This window comes from Saccopteryx bilineata, chromosome 1, assembly GCF_036850765.1.
Source record: "Saccopteryx bilineata isolate mSacBil1 chromosome 1, mSacBil1_pri_phased_curated, whole genome shotgun sequence".
Taxonomy (NCBI): Eukaryota; Metazoa; Chordata; class Mammalia; order Chiroptera; family Emballonuridae; genus Saccopteryx; species Saccopteryx bilineata.
Window position 1 is genome coordinate 155104560 of NC_089490.1, and position 17939 is coordinate 155122498.

General features: G+C 47.9%; 1 protein-coding gene and 1 pseudogene across 2 annotated transcripts in view; both read right to left on the minus strand.

Moving 5' to 3' along the window:
* FZR1 (fizzy and cell division cycle 20 related 1) overlaps positions 1-2910 on the minus strand; it is a 28133-nt gene extending 25223 nt beyond the window's left edge. The window contains exon 1 of one of the 2 annotated variants that reach the window (XM_066276469.1): positions 2711-2910. The gene's annotated coding sequence lies outside the window, so the exon portion shown is untranslated. The remainder of the gene's footprint in view (positions 1-2710) is intronic. The other variant, XM_066276476.1, reaches the window with a different exon arrangement.
* Positions 2911-15028: 12118 nt separating this feature from the next.
* LOC136319395 (large ribosomal subunit protein eL38 pseudogene) lies at positions 15029-15228 on the minus strand (annotated as a pseudogene).
* Between the last annotated feature and the right edge of the window lie 2711 nt (positions 15229-17939).

Here is a 17939-nt window from a genome sequence, read left to right on the forward strand (position 1 = left end):
GATGAGAAGCATCAACTCGTAGCTGTGGCACTTTAGTTGTTCATTGATTGCTTCTCGTATGTGCCTTGACGGGCAGTGGGGGGGCCCCTCCAGCTGAGTCAGTGACCCCTTGCTCAAGCCAGTGACTTTTGGGCTCAAGCCAGCAACCTTGTGCTCAAGCTGGTGAGTCTGCTCAAGCTGGATGAGCTCCCACTGAAGCCAACGAGTTTCAAACCTGAGACTTCAGCACCCCAGGTCAAAACTATCCACTGTGTCACTACCAATCAGGCCAGACAGAATGACTTTAGATCCCCTCCCTCTCAGTAACATTAAGCAAAAAGTTCCCACAACCAATCCCACTCTGGACCTCCCCAAACTCAGGAGACCCAAGTATACAAAAGCCACCTGGCCAGAGGTCCTACTAAAATAGCAATGGTGGATTTCTGCTGAAATAGAGGAGTTGGTGTAAAATCAATGTAAACCCACTTTTGTGTGTGTATATGTGTGTGTGTGACAAAGACAGAGAGAGAGAAAGAGAAAGAGAGAGAGAGAGAGAGAGAGAGAGAGCTATGGATGTGAGAGAGATGAGAAGCATCAATTCTCCATTGTGGCAATTTAGTTGTTCACTGATTGCATTCTCATGTTCCTTAATGGGGAAGAGGAGTGTGCTACAGCAGAGCAAGTGACCCCTTGCTCAAGCTAGCAACCTTGGGCTTCAAGCCAGCAACCATGGGGTCATGCCCATGATCCCACACTCAAGCTGGCAAACCCCTGCTCAAGCTGGTGACCTCAGGGTTTCAAACCTGGGTCCTCTGTGTCCCAGTCTGACGCTCTATCCACTGTGCCACCACCTGGTCAAGCCAGACCCATTTTGTGTGTGTGTGTGTGTGTGTGTGTGTGTGTGTGTGTGAGGACGGGAGGCAGAGAGAGACAGACGACTCCTGCATGCACCCCGACCAAGATCCACCCGGCAAGGCAAGCCCACTAGGGGCCGATGCTCTGCTCACTGGGGCCCTTGATCCATTGCAACCTGTTACTTCTTAGCACCTGAGGCTAGAGGCCATGGAGCCATTCTCAGCGCCCTGAGGCCATGGCTGTAGGAGGGGAGGAGGGAAGAAGGAGAGAAAGAGAAAGAGAGAGGGAGAGGTGTGGAGAAGCAGATAGGTGCTTTTCCTGTGTGCCCTGACTGGGAATGACCCAGGACATCTATATGCCAGGCCAACACTCTATTACTGAGCCAACTGTCCAGGGCAGGTTAGACTCACCAAAGATTCATTAGGTTTTCTTATTTGCTTCCAGGTACTCCCCCCCCCCCTCCATACAGCCACCAAAACCAGCCAGGGCACCTCTTCTGAGATTTTTGTGGGAGCGAGGGGAGCTGGCCAGCACAGACACCTTAAACACTGCCCCCACTGCAGCAAACCAACTGTCCTTTTTGATCCACGAGCTATCCAAAGACGAGGGCCTAGAGTCTTGGCTTTTGGAGGGGGGAGGGCCCGACTTCTTAACAAACATCTCCCAGAGAAATCTAGGCGCCACTTGTAAACACAAAGAAGACAGTGGCCAGCATACCTGCTTTCACTCTCAGTTCAAAGGAAATGCCAGCACATTATCACCAAAACAGAAAGGGCCTTTGACATCAAAGGCCATGACGGCCCATGAACAACTCTGCCCAAAAGCAGGCTAGGATGTGTTTTAGGGAACAATGTCCCACTCTGGGGACTGTCCCCAGAGGATCATATCAGCTTCCAGGATGCAAATTCTTCCCACCTCCAGGAAAGACCACCCAACCTACTTCTTTTCAAAGTCCCTTCCACCTGTCTCCACTTCAGGGGGTTTGGCTATATATATTGTGGGTAGATGGTTTTTCTTTAGGTGAATAATCCCCACTTAAAGTGTGGTAAGACAGACCAGTCCTGGATTTCAGAGCAGTTGGGCACAGACAGGCCACTTCAGATTTTGGTAGGGTCAGCGCCAAAATGGGAGAGCTTGATTGATTCTGGGTGGCTAGAATGGGTCAAGCTGAGCGAGTGAAGGATTAGGAAGCAGAGGGGCTGGGAGTGAGGGGGGCATTTATGCATTCAAACCGCGTTGCCTACGTGCTTCTGTGTGTCAGGAGCTGAGAGGGTGCAGTGAATACAATGGGCCAGCCAGACAAGGTCTCCACATCTCAGCCTACTTGATTCAGAGTCCATAAAGCTCAGACTGAATGTTACTGAGGTGGGGGCTGGTTCAAGCCTAAGTGAGTTGCAACAGCTATGGAAGGCTATTTAAATTTGGGTAGGGCCTGAGCTGGAATGGTCCGAATTTGGAAGACGTGGGTTTGTAGTATAGATTAAGGCACAGGCTCTCTGTTCTGGGGATGGAACAGAGCCCGGCCGCATCTTTATAAAAAAGTTGTGAACAATGACTGCGGGGGAAGGTCGAGGGCTACAGGTAGCCCGGGTTGGGAAGGTAACTCAGGACCGGAATTGGGGATGAGACCTGGATTTACGAGTTAACACGGTAGTGGGATGCTGAGGTCACCCCGGGCCTAGCCTAGCTCGGGGGGCGGTGTAAGGGGGTCCTGCCAGCTCCTGGAAAGCCCTAGCTTGGGGGTCGCAGCACAGACTGTCGGCTCGGTTCCAGCGGAATCTGGGTTGGTCCGCGCCGCTGCCAGGCCTGGCTCTGGGGTCGCGGCTCGGGCCTGGAGGAGAGCGGGGGGCGGGTCCCCAGATTCCGGTCACCTCACCTGTCTCGCCCCCGTCACCCGCAGGCTCCGTCGGCCCCGCCTCTTCCGGCGCCACGCCGCGCCGCCTCTGCTGTCCGCAGCCCGCCGGGTCCGGCTGCGGCCGCCGCTGACGGGATTCCCGGCTCCGCGCTCCCTAATATGGCGGCGATCACGACTCCGCGGCCTCCCGCGCCTTCCTCAGCCGCGCGCGCCCCCGCGGGCGGCCACGCCCCCGCGCCGGCGCGCTGCGTGCCACCCCAGGGCCCGTCACGCCCCCAGCGTCCGGGCCACGCCCACCTTACAGGGCTGCGCCTGCGCGCGTTGGGCATCTCGGGAGGACGTAACGTAGCCCGCCATTCAAATCAATACAGGAACCGGGGCGCTACGAGTTGCCAGGGGCAACAGTGGAGAGTCGCGGTACCTGCAGCCAGCGGAGGTGGCTCCCTAGAATACAGGGGAAAGGACGTGGTTCTTAGTAATATATGGTCGCAGGAATGTATACTGTGGACGGAAATCCAACCCCCACAATGAGGCAGTTACAGCAGGGGATGGGACTCAAGGATAGGTTGTAAGGCTGGTGGCGGTGGTCGTGCAAGTTCGCTTTGGGCAGACGGTAAAGGAACTGTGGAGCCAGAGGATGTTGAGCCATTCCATTTATTAGTCTCCCAAGGGTGGAAGAGCAAGCAGGCAGGGAAAACCGCTTTTCTTTCTCAGCACTGATGTCCAAAAACATGGTGGGTGGCGGGGGAAGGAGGAGGATAGAAACTCCTTCTCTGGCAAACAATAGCAAAAATGGCCCCTCCCAATGGCGCAGGCAATCGATATCTACAATCTGCTGCCCTGAGGTCAAGCACTTGCTGCCTTACATAGGCTATACACACGTAGTGCTGCCCCGTGCCTATGCACCAATCAAGCAAAGTACAAGCGAGCAAGTCTAACACACTTGTTTGCCCAACACAGGTGCATGTGCAGGACGTGCAAACCCCACTGCCTGCGAACATTGATTTATTCATTCAACGCCTGTTGCTCCTACTGAGTGCTCCTCCAGTCCCGCCAAGGAGGGAATAGAACAGATAAAAATCTCTACTTTAAATATGAGCAAAGGATCCCAACAGACAACTCTTCAAAGAAAATAAGCACATAAAAAGATGCTCATTGCTTGTGACCAGGCGGTGGTGCAGTGGATAGAGCAGTGGTTCTCAAAGTGTGCACCAGGGCGCACTGGTGCGCCCAAAGATTTCCAGGTGCACTCTATTCCAGAGAAATATATGCCTATTGGGGGAGTTTAGATTTTGGGGGGACAGAGGTGTGGGGAATTGGCTGTAAGCTGCTAGTCTGCCCAACCCCCCACCTCACTTGCCTGATTCGGTTGCAAAAGGTTGTTAAACTGTGGTGATGGATTGTTTACACTCCTCCCCCCATGTTCCCCGGAAAAGCTGGAGCCAAGTTTCTTCTATCCTTTGGTGTCAAGTTAAGATGATATGTATGGTGGGAGTTTTGGATTGATGATTAAACATAAGGAATTGTCTCTTGAAGCCTTTTGGATTTCTATAAAAGAAGAATATGTGGCAATATCTAAAAAAGCTTTGAACATTTTACTACAATTTTCAACATCCTATTTATATGAATTAGGATTTTCTACCCTCAACACAGTTAAGAGTAAAAAGAGAGGAATTCTTCAATGTATTGATGAGTAAATGAGAATGTGCCTTTCAAATATATGCCCAAACATTGAAGAAATCGCTAGGACACTTCAGGCTCATGTTTCCCATAAACACAAGAATGAAACAACACATTTGCACCAGGACCTGCCAAATTTACTAAATCTTACTAAGAATGTATCTATATATTTAAAAAGATAACATTTTTGTAATTGTTAATATTTTTTTACAAATTCTAAAAAGCATAACTCAAAAAATATAACATAAAAATGTTTTTTTAATGTCAGAATAAATTTAGTTTTGTCATATTTATTTTGATTAATTACCATAAAAGCACGCTTGGACTTTATTTTTTTCTTTAATATTTGACTTAATTATTATAACTTATTTCTCAGAAATTTGTATATAGTGCTCCTACAATTATTTGTAGAATTTTAAATGCTCCCCGACTTCAAAAACTTTGAGAACCACTGGGATAGAACATGGTCCTGGGAAACTGAGGACACAGGTTTGAAATCCCAATGATGTAGGCTTGAGCCTGGGATCATAGACATGACCCTATGGTAGCTGGCTTGAGGTTCAAGGTCGCTGGCTTGAGCAAGGAGTTACTTGCTCAGCTAGAACCCCTGGGTCAAGGCACATATGAGAAAGCAATCAATTAACAACCAAGGTGCCACAACTATGAGTTGATGCTTTTCATCTCTCTCCCTTCCTGTTTGTCCCTGTCTGTCCCTCTCTCTCTGTTTTTCTCAAAACAGTGAGTGAGGAAATGGAGAGTGAGGGGACACAGTATCAAACGCAGTGATCAGGTCAGGTCTCACTGTAATGATGACATTTGGGCAAAGATTGGAAAAAAAAGAGCACACTGTGGTGCACGACTTCTATTCATTCAGTGTGAAATTATATAACTTGTTCATCTGATTTCAGTGAACTCTGCAACCACTGTAGGATTTAGAGCAGTGTCATCCAATGGAAACATACCATTAGCTACATAAATAATTTTAAAACTTCTAGTAGCACATTTAAAAAGTACATAAAAACCAGTGTCATTCATTTTAATAATATATTTTTTATCAACTTGATATGTCAAAAAGTATTTACATTTCAAAATAAAATCAACAATTATAAATGAGATATTTTATGTAACTTTTCTCATACTAGGTCCTTTCTAAAAATTTTTTATTTTAAAATTTATTGTGTTGGCCCTGGTCAGTTTGCTCAGTGGTAAAGCATTGCTGGGTATGTGGATGTCATAGTCGATTCCCAGTCAGGGAACGCAGGAGAAGTGACCATTTGCTTCTCCACCCTTCCCCTTCTCACTTCTCTTTCTCTCTCTCTCTCTCTCTCTCTCTCTCTCTCTCTCTCTCTCCCTCCCTCCTGCAGCCATGGCTTGATTGGAGCGAGTTGGCCCTTGGTGCTGAGGATGGTTTCAGGGCCTCTACCTCAGCTACTAAGAATAGCTTGGTTGCTGAGCAATGGAGCAACACCCCAGATGGGCAGGGCATCCCCCCATAGGGGGCTTGCTGGATAGATCATGATCAGGGTGCATGCAGTAGTCTTTCTCTGCCTACCCTCCTCTTAATTAATAATAATAATAATAATTTATTGTGTTGACATGGTTTCAAGTGTCCCAATCAATATAAGTCCTTTCTTTTTTTTTCTTTTTTTTTGTATTTTTCTGAAGTTGGAAACAGGGAGGCAGTCAGACAGACTACTGCATGCGCCCGACTGGGATCCACCCAGCATGCCCAACAGGGGGCGATGCTCTGCCCATCCGGGGTGTTGCTTTGTTGCAATCAGAGCCATTCCAGCACCTGAGGCAGAGGCCATAGAGCCATCCCCAGCGCCCGGGCCAACTTTGCTCCAATGGAGCCTCGGCTGCAGGAGGGGAAGAGAGAGACAGAGAGGAAGGAGAGGGGGAGGGGTGAAGAAGCAGATGAGCGCCTCCCCTGTGTGCCCTGGCTGGGAATCGAACTTGGGACTCCTGCACGCCAGGCCGACGCTCTACCACTGAGCCAACCGGCCAGGGTCAATATAGGTCCTATCTTTAAAATGATTTTTTCCATTGATTTTTGGGAGAGAGACAGAGGCATCATCTTGTTGTTCCACTTAGTTGTGTACCCACTGAATGCTTCTCATATGAACCCTGAGGGTTCCAGCCAGCACCCCCAGGATCAAGGCAGCAACTATGGTGCTCTGGGACAACACTCTATCCACTGTGCTACTGGCCAGGGCTTTCATGCTAGGTCTTAAAATCCAGTATGTGGCCTGACCTGTGGTGGCACAGTGGTTAAAGCATTGATCTGGAACGCTGAGTCACTGGTCCCAAACCCTGGGCTTGCCTGGTGAAGGCACATATGAGAGTTGATGCTTCTTGCTCCTCCTCCCTTCTCTCTGTCTCTAGCTCTTCTCTCTCTCTCTCTAAAAATGAACAAATAAAATCTAACAAAATAATTTTTTTAATCCAGTGTGTATTGAATATTAACAGCTTATCTCGATTTGGGTTATAATTTTCACTGGGAATACTTGATCTCTATTTATGTTTTATAAAATTTTATGGTGAAAAACTAGATTCACAGACCCACGGTGTTCCAAGAATGCTTTAGAGTTTTTTCCATAACTGAATCAAATATCAGAATTTCTTTGTTTCCATTTAAAATTTTAAGAGTTAGGCCCTGGCAGGTTAGCTCAGTTTAAGCGCGTCGTCCCGAAACAACAAGGTTGCAGGTTTGATATCCAGTCAGATCACACATGGGAAGCAACCAAAAGATGGATGCCTGGGTAAAACAACAAATGAATGCTTCTCTTCCCCCTCCTCCCTCTCTACCTTCCTCTCTCTGACTCTTTAAAAATCAATTAAAATTAAGCCCTGGCCGGATAGCTTGGAGCATAGAGGTTGCCGGTTCAATTCCCCAGTCAGGGCACATACAGTAGCTGCCCTATGTTCCTGTCTCTCTCTATCTCCCTGCCTCTCTAAGATAATAAAAAATTAAAAGTTAAAGATTCAGTCCATAGTGGCCATATTTCAAATGCTCTGTAGCCACAGCTAGCCAGTATTTACTACATTGGATGGTGCAGATATAGACTGTGTCTATCATAGAAAATTCTATTGGACAAAGAAGGTCAAGGGCAGTGTCAGGCATAGGGTAGGAGATCAATAAATGTCAAGTGAAGAAGCTTCTTGACTATCTGCCCCTCCAGACTAGGTCTGATTTATCTCTTTCTTCAGATCCTGTACCAGACTCAATAAACACATGTCTAATATTTACTGCTCTTCTCCCCAAACCCAGATTATCAACATTCCAGCTAAAACATGACACGTGGAACTAAACAAAATGATTCAGGGGCACTACACTTTAAAAAAAATTCTGATGGTGATGAAAGAGTCCAAATCCACATATGTCTGTTTTTGGTTTCAGACCAAACTTGGTGCTCACTCAGAGAACAAAAGAGAGTGAGCAAATTTTATCTGAATCAGAATTCCACCTCTGCCATCTGGCTTTTTTTTCTTTTCTTTTCTTTTTTTTTTTTTTAAGCAAAGGAGAGAGACAGACAGACAGACAGGAAGGGAGAGAGATGAGGAGCATCAGCTCATAGTTGCCACACTTTAATTGTTCATCAATTGCTTTCTCATATGTGCCTTGACTGAGGAGCTCCAGCTGAGCCTGTGACTGACCCCTTGCTTAAGCCAAATGACCTTGGGCTTCAAGCCAGTGTCCATGATCCCACACTTAAGCTGGCAGCCCCACACTCAAGCTGGTGAGCCTGCGCTCAAGCTGGATGAGCCCACACTCAACAGCGACCTCAGGGTTTTGAACCTGGGTCCTCAGCATTCCAGGCCAAAGTGCTATCGCCTGCACCACTATTTGGTCAGGCTGACTTGGTTGTTTTCTTTCCAATAAAAACAGCATTGAGGCCCTGGCCGGTTGGCTCAGAGGTAGAGCGTCGGCCTGGCATGCGGGGGACCCAGGTTCGATTCCCGGCCAGGGCACATAGGAGAAGCGCCCATTTGCTTCTACACCCCCCCCCTTCCTCTCTGTCTCTCTCTTCCCCTCCCACAGCCAAGGCTCCATTGGAGCAAAGATGGCCCGGGCACTGGGGATGGCTCCTTGGCCTCTGCCCTAGGCGCTAGAGTGGCTCTGGTCGCGGCAGAGCGACGCCCGGAGGGGCAGAGCATCGCCCCCTGGTGGGCAGAGCGTCGCCCCTGGCGGGCGTGCCGGGTGGATCCCGGTCGGGCGCATACGGGAGTCTGTCTGACTGTCTCTCCCCGTTTCCAGCTTCAGAAAAATACAAAAAAAAACAAACAAAAACAAAAACAAAAAAAACAAAACAGCATTGACAGGGCTAGGGTGGAAGTTATCCACAAGCCAAAGTGGATCCTGTCTTTATTTAAAAGTATAAATTTTTTTGCATTAATTTTGAATTTTTTTATTTATTCATTTTAGAGGGGGGGGGGAGAGAGAGCGAGAGAGAGAGTGAGAGAGAGAGAGAGAGAAAGGGGGGAGGAGCAGGAAGCCTCAAATCCCATATGTGCCTTGACCAGGCAAGGCCAGGGTTTTGAACCGGCGACCTCAGCATTCCAGGCTGACGCTTTATCCACTGCGCCACCACAGTCAGGCTAATTTTTAATTTTTAATACTGCATTAATGAGGGAAGGACATTTTAATTTTTTTTTTCTCTTTTCTGAAGCTGGAAACGGGGAGAGACAGTCAGACAGACTCCCGCATGCGCCCGACCGGGATCCACCCGGCACACCCACCAGGGGCGACGCTCTGCCCACCAGGGGGCGATGCTCTGCCCCTCTGGGGCGTTGCTCTGCTGCGACCAGAGCCACTCTAGCGCCTGGGGCAGCGGCCAAGGAGCCATCCCCAGCGCCCGGGCCATCTTTGCTCCAATGGAGCCTTGGCTGTGGGAGGGGAAGAGAGACAGAGAGGAAGGAGGGGAAGTGGGGGTGTAGAAGCAAATGGGCGCTTCTCCTATGTGCCCTGGCCGGGAATCGAACCCGGGTCCCCCGCACGCCAGGCTGACGCTCTACCGCTGAACCAACAGGCCAGGGCCAAGGGAAGGACATTTTATAAGAGAACAATATTAGAACTCATGGTACATTCGTTTCTGATTGCTGCTATAAAAAATAACCATAAACCTAGTAGCATTAAATGACACAAATTTATTATCTTACCTTCTGGAAGTCAGGAGTTTGACAAGGGTCTCATGAGGATAAACCTAGGTGTAGGTAGGGCTGGTCCTTCCAGAGACTCCAGGGAGAATATTTCCAGCCTTTTCCAGCTTCTTGAGGTAGCACATCCCTGGCTCATGGCCCCTCCCTCCATCCTCACGGAAGCACCTCTTCCATCTCTGTCTCTGACTCTCCTGCCTCCCTCTTGTGAGGACCCTGTGATGATATTGGAACCCCTGGGTAATCCAGGATCATCTCATTCCCATTTTAGGATCCTTGACTTAATCCCACCTGCAAAGTTTCTCTCTCTCTTTTTTTGTTTTTTGTATTTTTCTGAAGTGAAAAGTAGGGAGGTGGATAGACAGACTCCTGCATGCACCCGACTGGGATCCACCCTGCATGCCCACGAGGGGGCAATGCTCGGCCCATCTGGGGCATTGCTCTGCTGCAACTGGAGCCATTCTAGCACCTGAGGTGGAGGCCATGGAGCCATCCTCAAAGCCCAGGCCAGCTTTGCTCCACTGGAGCCTTGGCTACAAGAGGGGAAGAGAGAGAGATAGAGAGAAAGGAGACGGGGAAGGGTAGAGAAACAGATGGGCGCTTCTCCTCTGTGCCCTGGCTGGGAATCGAACCTGAGACATACACATGCCAGGCTGATGCTCTACCACTGAGACAACTGGCCAGGGCCAGTATCTTTTATATCATGAAAGATAACATATTCATAGGTTTTGGGGATGCAGGCACAAATGTCCTTTGAGAAGTCATTATTCAGCCTCCCACATTTGTGGTGTTGGTGCTGTTTTAATTTTAATTTTTATTGATTGATTAATTTTAGAGAGAGGAAGAGGGAAGAGAGAGAGAGAAGCATTCATTTGTTGTTCCACTTAGTTGTGCATTCATTGGTTGCTTCCAGTATGTGCCCTGACAGGGTTCGAACCCGCAACCTTGGCGCTTCAAAACAACACTCCAACCAACTGAGCCAACCAGCCTGGGCCATCGTTGTTTTTATATTATCATTTGTGGTGTGGACACACAAACTTACAGAGTAACAGAATTGCATAGAACTTAAAATGTTTTAAAATTTATTGATTTTGGAGAGAGAAAAAGAGAGAGGGAGAGAGAAAGAAACATTGACTGCTGCTTCACCCATCCATGCATTCCCTGGTGGATTCTCATCAAACCCACTGGCTGGCATCAAACCCGCAACCTTTGTGTAGCAGAACAATGCTTTAACCAACTGAACTACCAGACCAGGGCAATTGTATAGAACTTAAATAGAACTTAACACACACACACACACACACACACACATAATTGGTATACGGAAAACCGGAGAAGTCCAAATAAAACTGGTGTGTTGTGTCAATGTCAATATCGTGGTCATGATATTATACTAAAGTTTTGCCTGTGTTTTATACCAGTTAGCATTTAGGAAAACTGGGTGAAGGGTACGCTGCATTTTTCATATTAGTTATTACAACTGCATGTGAATCTACAATGATCTCAATATAAATGACAATTTTAAAAGATTACAATTTTCATTAAAATAGTATTCCCTGGCTGGTTGACTCAGTAGTAGAGCATTAGCCCGACGTGTGTATGTCCCAGGTTTGATTCCCAGTCAAGGCACACAGGAGAAGTGCCCATCTGCTTCTGCACTCCTCCCCCTCTCTTCTCTCTCTTTCTCTCTCTCTCTCTCTCTCTCTCTCTCTCCCCTCCCTTTCTCTCTCTCTCTTCTCCTTCCCTCCTGCAGCCAAGGTTTGGTTAGAACAAGTTGGCCCCGGGCACTGAGGATGGTTTCATGGCCTCCACCTCAGATACTAAAGAATAGCTCTGGTTGCAAAATGAAGCAAGGGCCCCAGATGGGTAGAGCTTCATCCCCTAGTGGGCTTGCTGGGTGGGTCTCGGTCAGGTCCTGGTAGGTCCCAGTACAGGAGTCTGTCTCTGCCTCCCCTCCTCTCACTAAAAAAAAATATATATATATATATATATATATATATATATATATATATATATATATATATATATATATTATTAATCACATTTACTGAGTTTTGGGGGCAATTTTCAATTTTGTGTTCATCTCCCATCCACACGGCTGAAAATTGTGTCCTCTCTGGTCCCATTTGTAAAGAGTATCATTTGATTCTTATTTTGCCCTTTTTTAGCAGAGGTTCACGTTTTGACAAAGGGGTGACAGAGCCCAGTAAACATTCAATAAATTGTTCCTGGGCTCTGCACTGGGTGCAGAGAGAGAACGGGATCAGAGCTCAGGAAGTCTCTCACTCTACACGGGTTGGGGCAGGAGGCTAGGCTAGATGCCCACGCTAAGATCAGAAATATAACTAAATGTGATAGGTTCAACTGTGTCCCCCAAAACGACATGTACACTCTCTGATCTCTGGTACCTGGAAATAAGAACTTATTTGGAAACTGAATCTTGACAGAAGGAATGAAGTTAAAGTAAGGTCACACTGGAGTAGGGTGGGCCCCCAATCCAGTTACTGGTGTCCTTATAGGAAGAGGGAAATTGGGATACAGACACAGAGTGATAGCCACCAGAAGACAAGACAGAGACTAGAGTGATGTGTCTATAAGCCAAGGACTGCCAGCCATCACCAAAAGCTGAAAGAGGCAGGAAAGGACCTCTTCTTGGGCCTTCAGAAGGAGGGTGGTCCTGCTGAGAGATCTTGAGTTTGGATTCTTGGCCTCCATGGCTTTGCTCAAGTAGAGAGGAGGCCTAGAAAACAGAAGGCATGGGAAGCAGGTTTCTCTCCTGCTATCACTGGTCTACAGGTCCAAGGTTCCAAGTTCCCTGGCAGGTACAGACCTTGCTTTTGGGTGTGGCTTCAATATCTGCTTCCTGCACCGCTGGGCCTATCTCCTTCCCCCAGGGCAGTCTTGGGGCCAATCACTCCTGGCCTGCTGCCCTGTAGCCTTCTAGAATCATAATCCACAAAATGTGTAGCCAGGGTCAGCCACAAAGTCAGTCATACGGAGTCAACTTTAGAACATACAGGAAGACAATAAAATAATAATAAAAATAATCAGAATGTTAGTTTCATGAGGCCATAGACTGTGTTTCATTTTATGTCCTTCTTGATTGGGACATGCATGGCACACAGTACCCAACAAGTATTTTTTACATGAATGACTGAATGTCTTAAACCCATAGTTGGCCTATCAAAGTGCATTTGTTGCTACACATGGCATATTTAATCCATTATTTAATCAGTCCCCCTACTGATGGATGATTCATTTATTCTTTCCTCGAATATTTATTCAGCACCTACTATATGTCAGGTGTGTTGTGTAACAGCTGCTGCGGGTCCACATAGTGATGTGCTAGAGCCCGTATGTATTGACTCCCAAGAGTCACTAGCAGGAATTTCATGAGTATCTGCACCACTGGAACTGGCAAACACTACAAATCAGGGCTCTATTTTTATTTCCCTGTCAGGCTGTATCAGATCATGGAGAACAAAGCAGACACAAACCTCTGCTCTCATGGTACTTACAACTGCTCACAAAAATTAGGGGATCAGGCCCTGGCCAGTTGGCTCAGTGGTAGAACGTCGGCCTGGCGTGTGGGAGTCCCGGGTTTGATTCCCGGCCAGGGCACACAGGAGAAGCACCCATCTGCTTCTCCACCTCTTCCCCTTTCCTTCCTCTCTGTCTCTCTCTTCCCCTCCAGCAGCCAAGGCTCCATTGGAGCAAAGTTGGCCCAGGCGCTGAGGATGGCTCTGTGGCCTCTGCCTCAGGCGATAGAATGGCTCTGGTTGCGGCAGAGCAATGCCCCAGATGGGCAGAGCATCGCCCCCTGGTGGGCATGCCAGGTGGATCCCGGTCGGGCACATGCGGGAGTCTGTCTGACTGCCTCCCCGTTTCCAACTTCAGAAAAATACAAAAAAAAAATTAGGGGATCAGAGAATGTGTAGATACTCCAGTATTTTCAGCCTTTTGTACAGTGCATTTTCACCAATGAAATAAAAACTGGTTTTACATCTCATTTGCATAGTCAAACAACTTTCTTTGACTTGTCGTTTGCTTTTTAAATTTTATTTATTTATTTATTTGTGGCGGAGACAGAGAGAGTCAGAGAGAGGGACAGATAGGGACAGACAGACAGGAAAGGAGAGAGATGAGAAATATCAATTCTTCATGTGGTTCCTTAGTTGTTCATTGATTGCTTTCTCATATGTGCCTTGACCGGGAGGCTACAGCAGACTGAGTGACCCCTTGCTCAAGCCAGCGACCTTGGGCTCAAGCTGGTGAGTCTTGCTCAAACCCGATGAGCTTGCACTCAAGCTGGTCACCTCAAGGTCTTGAACCTGGGTCCTCCACATCCCAGTCTGACTCTCTATCCACTGCGCCACCGCCTGGTCAGGCTCTTTTGCTTTTCTGATGTTTTTGTTTAATAAAAAAAAAAATCAGCCTGGCCTGTGGTGGCACAGTGGATAAAGCGTCGACCTGGAATGCTGAGGTTGCCGGTTCAAATCCCTAGGCTTGCCTGGTCAAGGCGCATGTGGGAGTTGATGCTTTCTACTCCTCCCCCCTTCTCTCTGTCTCTCTCTCTCTCTCTGTCTCTCTTCTCTAAAATGAATAAATAAATTAAAAATATCAAATTGTTTTTTAAAATTGCTTCATATTCATTTTGGAATATCCTTTAATTTTTGTGAGCAGTATATATTCTAGTGCGGAAGACAGACAGTAACCAAAAAAATTAGACATACAGTAAAATATAGATGCTATGGGGGGAAATAAAGCAGGGACGTGGATAAAAGAATGCTGCAGGTGAGGTTATGATTTGAATTAAAGTGCTCAAAGCTTCATTGAGGAGGTAACATTTGAGCAAAGGAGCAAATTTCAGTGAGGGATTGAACAGAGATATTTGGAGGAAAAATGTTTCAGATGGAGTGAAGATCATGTGCAAAGGAGGAACTGCAGGAGGCTCCTATGGCTGGAGCAGAACAAGCGGGCGAGGGGGAGAGAGGGAGGAGGTAAAAGCTGGAAGGAGACAGGGACAGGTTATGCAGAGTCTTGTGGACACTGGGGAAGGCCTGGGCTTTTACCCCAAAGGAGTTGGGAGTCCCTGAGGGCTGTGGGCGGAGCAGAGATAGGACCCGACATGGGTGCTCACAGGCGCCCTGTGTGGCTGCTGGGGAGTGTACAGACTGTGGAAGAAGAGGGCAGAAGCCGAGGATCCAGGGTGGAGGGGACTTGCACTGGTTCAGGTAATTAATGATGGGGGCCGGACTCCAGTGGAGGCAGACGCAGGGCTGTTAGTATTTTTCCCATTTTTCTTCTTCCTTCTTCTTCTCTTCTTTTCCTTCTCCTTCTCTTCTTCTTCTTTCTCCTCCTCCTTCTTCCTCCTCCTTCTCCTTCTTTTTATTTTGCCGTTTCAAATAATATTGCGAGTGATTCATTTTACTTAAAATTTTTTTTTATTCTTTTGACTTTTTAACATTGTATAATCGTTCAGATTAGCATGTCTATTTTATTTCAGCTCCTAACTGGCAAACCTGGGAGAAGGAACTGCTTCAGTTTCTCTGCCTTCTCATTGTGATGACCAAGGTATAAAGGTACTATCTGTTGCATTTGACTTTAAACATGACATTATGTTTCTTGGTCTTGACAAATTTGGCATCCTTTTGCCTGGCTGTGAGCAGACAGTTCTTGATTTCCTCAATTTTGTGAGGCATAGCAATGAGGCAGGTGCACATGTGGCTAGCACTTCGGATTAGCCCACTATTCCCCAGCTTACTGCCCAAGAGGCACTCACAGCAAGTAGCAAGGAGCCATTTTCACTTTTTTTTTTTTCATTTTTCCGAAGCTGGAAACGGGGAGACAGTCAGACAGACTCCCGCATGTGCCCGACCGGGATCCACCCAGCATGCCCACCAGGGGGCGATGCTCTGCCCCTCCCGGGTGTCGCTCTGTCGCATCCAGAGCCATTCCAGCGCCTGAGGCAGAGGCCACAGAGCCATCCTCAGCGCCGGGCCATCTTTGCTCCAATGGAGCCTCGGCTGCGGGAGGGGAAGAGAGAGACAGAGAGGAAGGAGAGGGGGCGGGGGTGGAGAAGCAGATGGGCGCTTCTCCTGTGTGCCCTGGCCGGGAATCAAACCAGGGACTCCCGCACGCCAGGCCGATGCTCTACCGCTGAGCCAACCGGCCAGGGCGAGCCATTTTCACTTTTTAAAAAACACTGCTATCGACCTGGCCGGTTGGCTCAGCGGTAGAGCGTCGGCCTGGCGTGCGGGGGACCCGGATTCGATTCCCGGCCAGGGCACACAGGAGAAGCGCCCATCTGCTTCTCCACCCCCACCCCTCTCCTTCCTCTCTGTCTCTCTCTTCCCCTACCACAGCCGAGGCTCCATTGGAGCAAAGATGGCCCGGACACTGGGGATGGCTCCTTGGCCTCTGCCCCAGGCGCTAGAGTGGCTCTGGTCGCGACAGAGCGACGCCCCGGAGGGGCAGAGCATCGCCCTCTGGTGGGCGTGCTGCGTGGATCCCGGTCAGTCGCATGCAGGAGTCTGTCTGACTGTCTCTCCCCGTTTCCAGCTTCAGAAAAATACAAAAAAACAAAACAAACAAACAAAAAAAACCACACTGCTATCATAAATTTGTCAAAATGAATTTGCAAACTCAAAGGTTCCACATTTAAAAGATAAAACACATTGCCCCGGCCAAATAACTCAGTTGGTTAGGGCATCCTCCTGATGCACAAAGGTTGTGGGTTCAATCCCTGATCAGGGCACATACAGGCACAGATCTCTCTTTCTTTCTCTCTCTCTCTCTCTCTCTCCCCCCCCCCTCTCTCTTCTCTCCTTTCCTCTCTCTCTCAAATCAGTAAATATGTTAAGACACATTTCAGACCCTGGCCAGGTAGCTCATTTGGTTAGAGTGTCAACCCAACATGCCAAGGTTGCAGGTTCAAACCCCAGCCAGGACACATAGAAGAATCAACCAAGAAAGAGATAAATAAGTGGAACAACAAATTGATGTTTCTCTCTCTCTCCCTTTCTGTCTTGCCAAAATCAATAACTAAAAATATTTTTTAAAAGTTAAAACAGCCCTGGCTGGATAGCTCAGTTGGTTAGAGCATCATCCTAAAGCACAGAGGTTGCTGGTCCAGTTCCCGGTCAGGGCACAGACAGGAACAGACCAATGTTCTTGTCTCTCCCTCTTCCTTTCTCCCTCTCCCACTAAACTGAATAAAATAAACAGTAAGAAAAAAGTTAAAACACATTTCAAATGTGTAAGTTTGGAATGTTCTAACACTGAGAATAGAAGTAGCCTTTCTCTCCCCACCTTCCATCAATTTATCTAAAGTTTCATATGAAAACTTTCAAGTGTATAGCAAAGTTGAAAGAATTTTACAGTGAATTGTCATATGCCCACAGACCACTTTCTCCAATTGCCATTTTCTAATTTGCTCTATTATATACCTATCCATAACTACAGTATATCCATTTTTTTTTTTTTTTGCATTTTTCCGAAGCTGGAAACGGGGAGGCAGACAGACTCCCGCATGCACTTGACCGGGATCCACCCGGCATGCTCACCAGGGGGCGATGCTCTGCCCCTCTGGGGCGTCACTCTGTTGCATCCAGAGCCATCCTAGTGCCTGAGGCAGAGGCCACAGAGCCATCCTCAGCACCCGGGCCATCTTTGCTCCAATGGAGCTTTGGCTGCGGGAGGGGAAGAGAGAGAGAGAGGGGGGGGGGGAGGAGAGGGGGAGGGGTGGAGAAGCAGATGGGTGCTTCTCCTGTGTGCCCTGGCCGGGAATTGAACCTGGGACTTCTGCACACCAGGCCGACGCTCTACCACTGAGCCAACCGGCCAGGGCCAGTATATCCAATTTTTATGTATCTCAGAATAAGCCACACTTATAATGGCTATCAGAAATTAGAAAACAGCCTGACCAGGCAGTGGCACAGTGGATGGAGCGTCAAACTGGGATGCGGAAGACCCAGGTTCGAGACCCTGAGGTCGCCAGCTTGAGCCTAGCTCATCTGGTTTGAGCAGAAGCCACCAGCTTGAGCCCAAGGTCGCTGGCTCGAGCAGTGGGTTACTCGGTCTGCTGAAGGCCTGCGGTCAAGGCACATGTGAGAAAGCAATCAATGAACAACTAAAATGCCACAACGAAAAACTGATGATTGATGCTTCTCATCTCTCTGCGTTTCTGTCTGTCCCTATCTATCCCTCTCTCTGTGTCTAAATAAATAAATAAAATCTTTAAAAAAAATTAGAAAACAATAAGTGTTGGTGAGAATGTGGACAAATTAGAACCTTTGTGCACTGTTGGTGGGAATGTAAAATGGTGCAGCTGCTATGGAAAAGTTTGGCACTTCTCAAAAAGTTAAACATAGAGTTACGATATGATCCAATAATTCCACTCCTAGGTATCTAC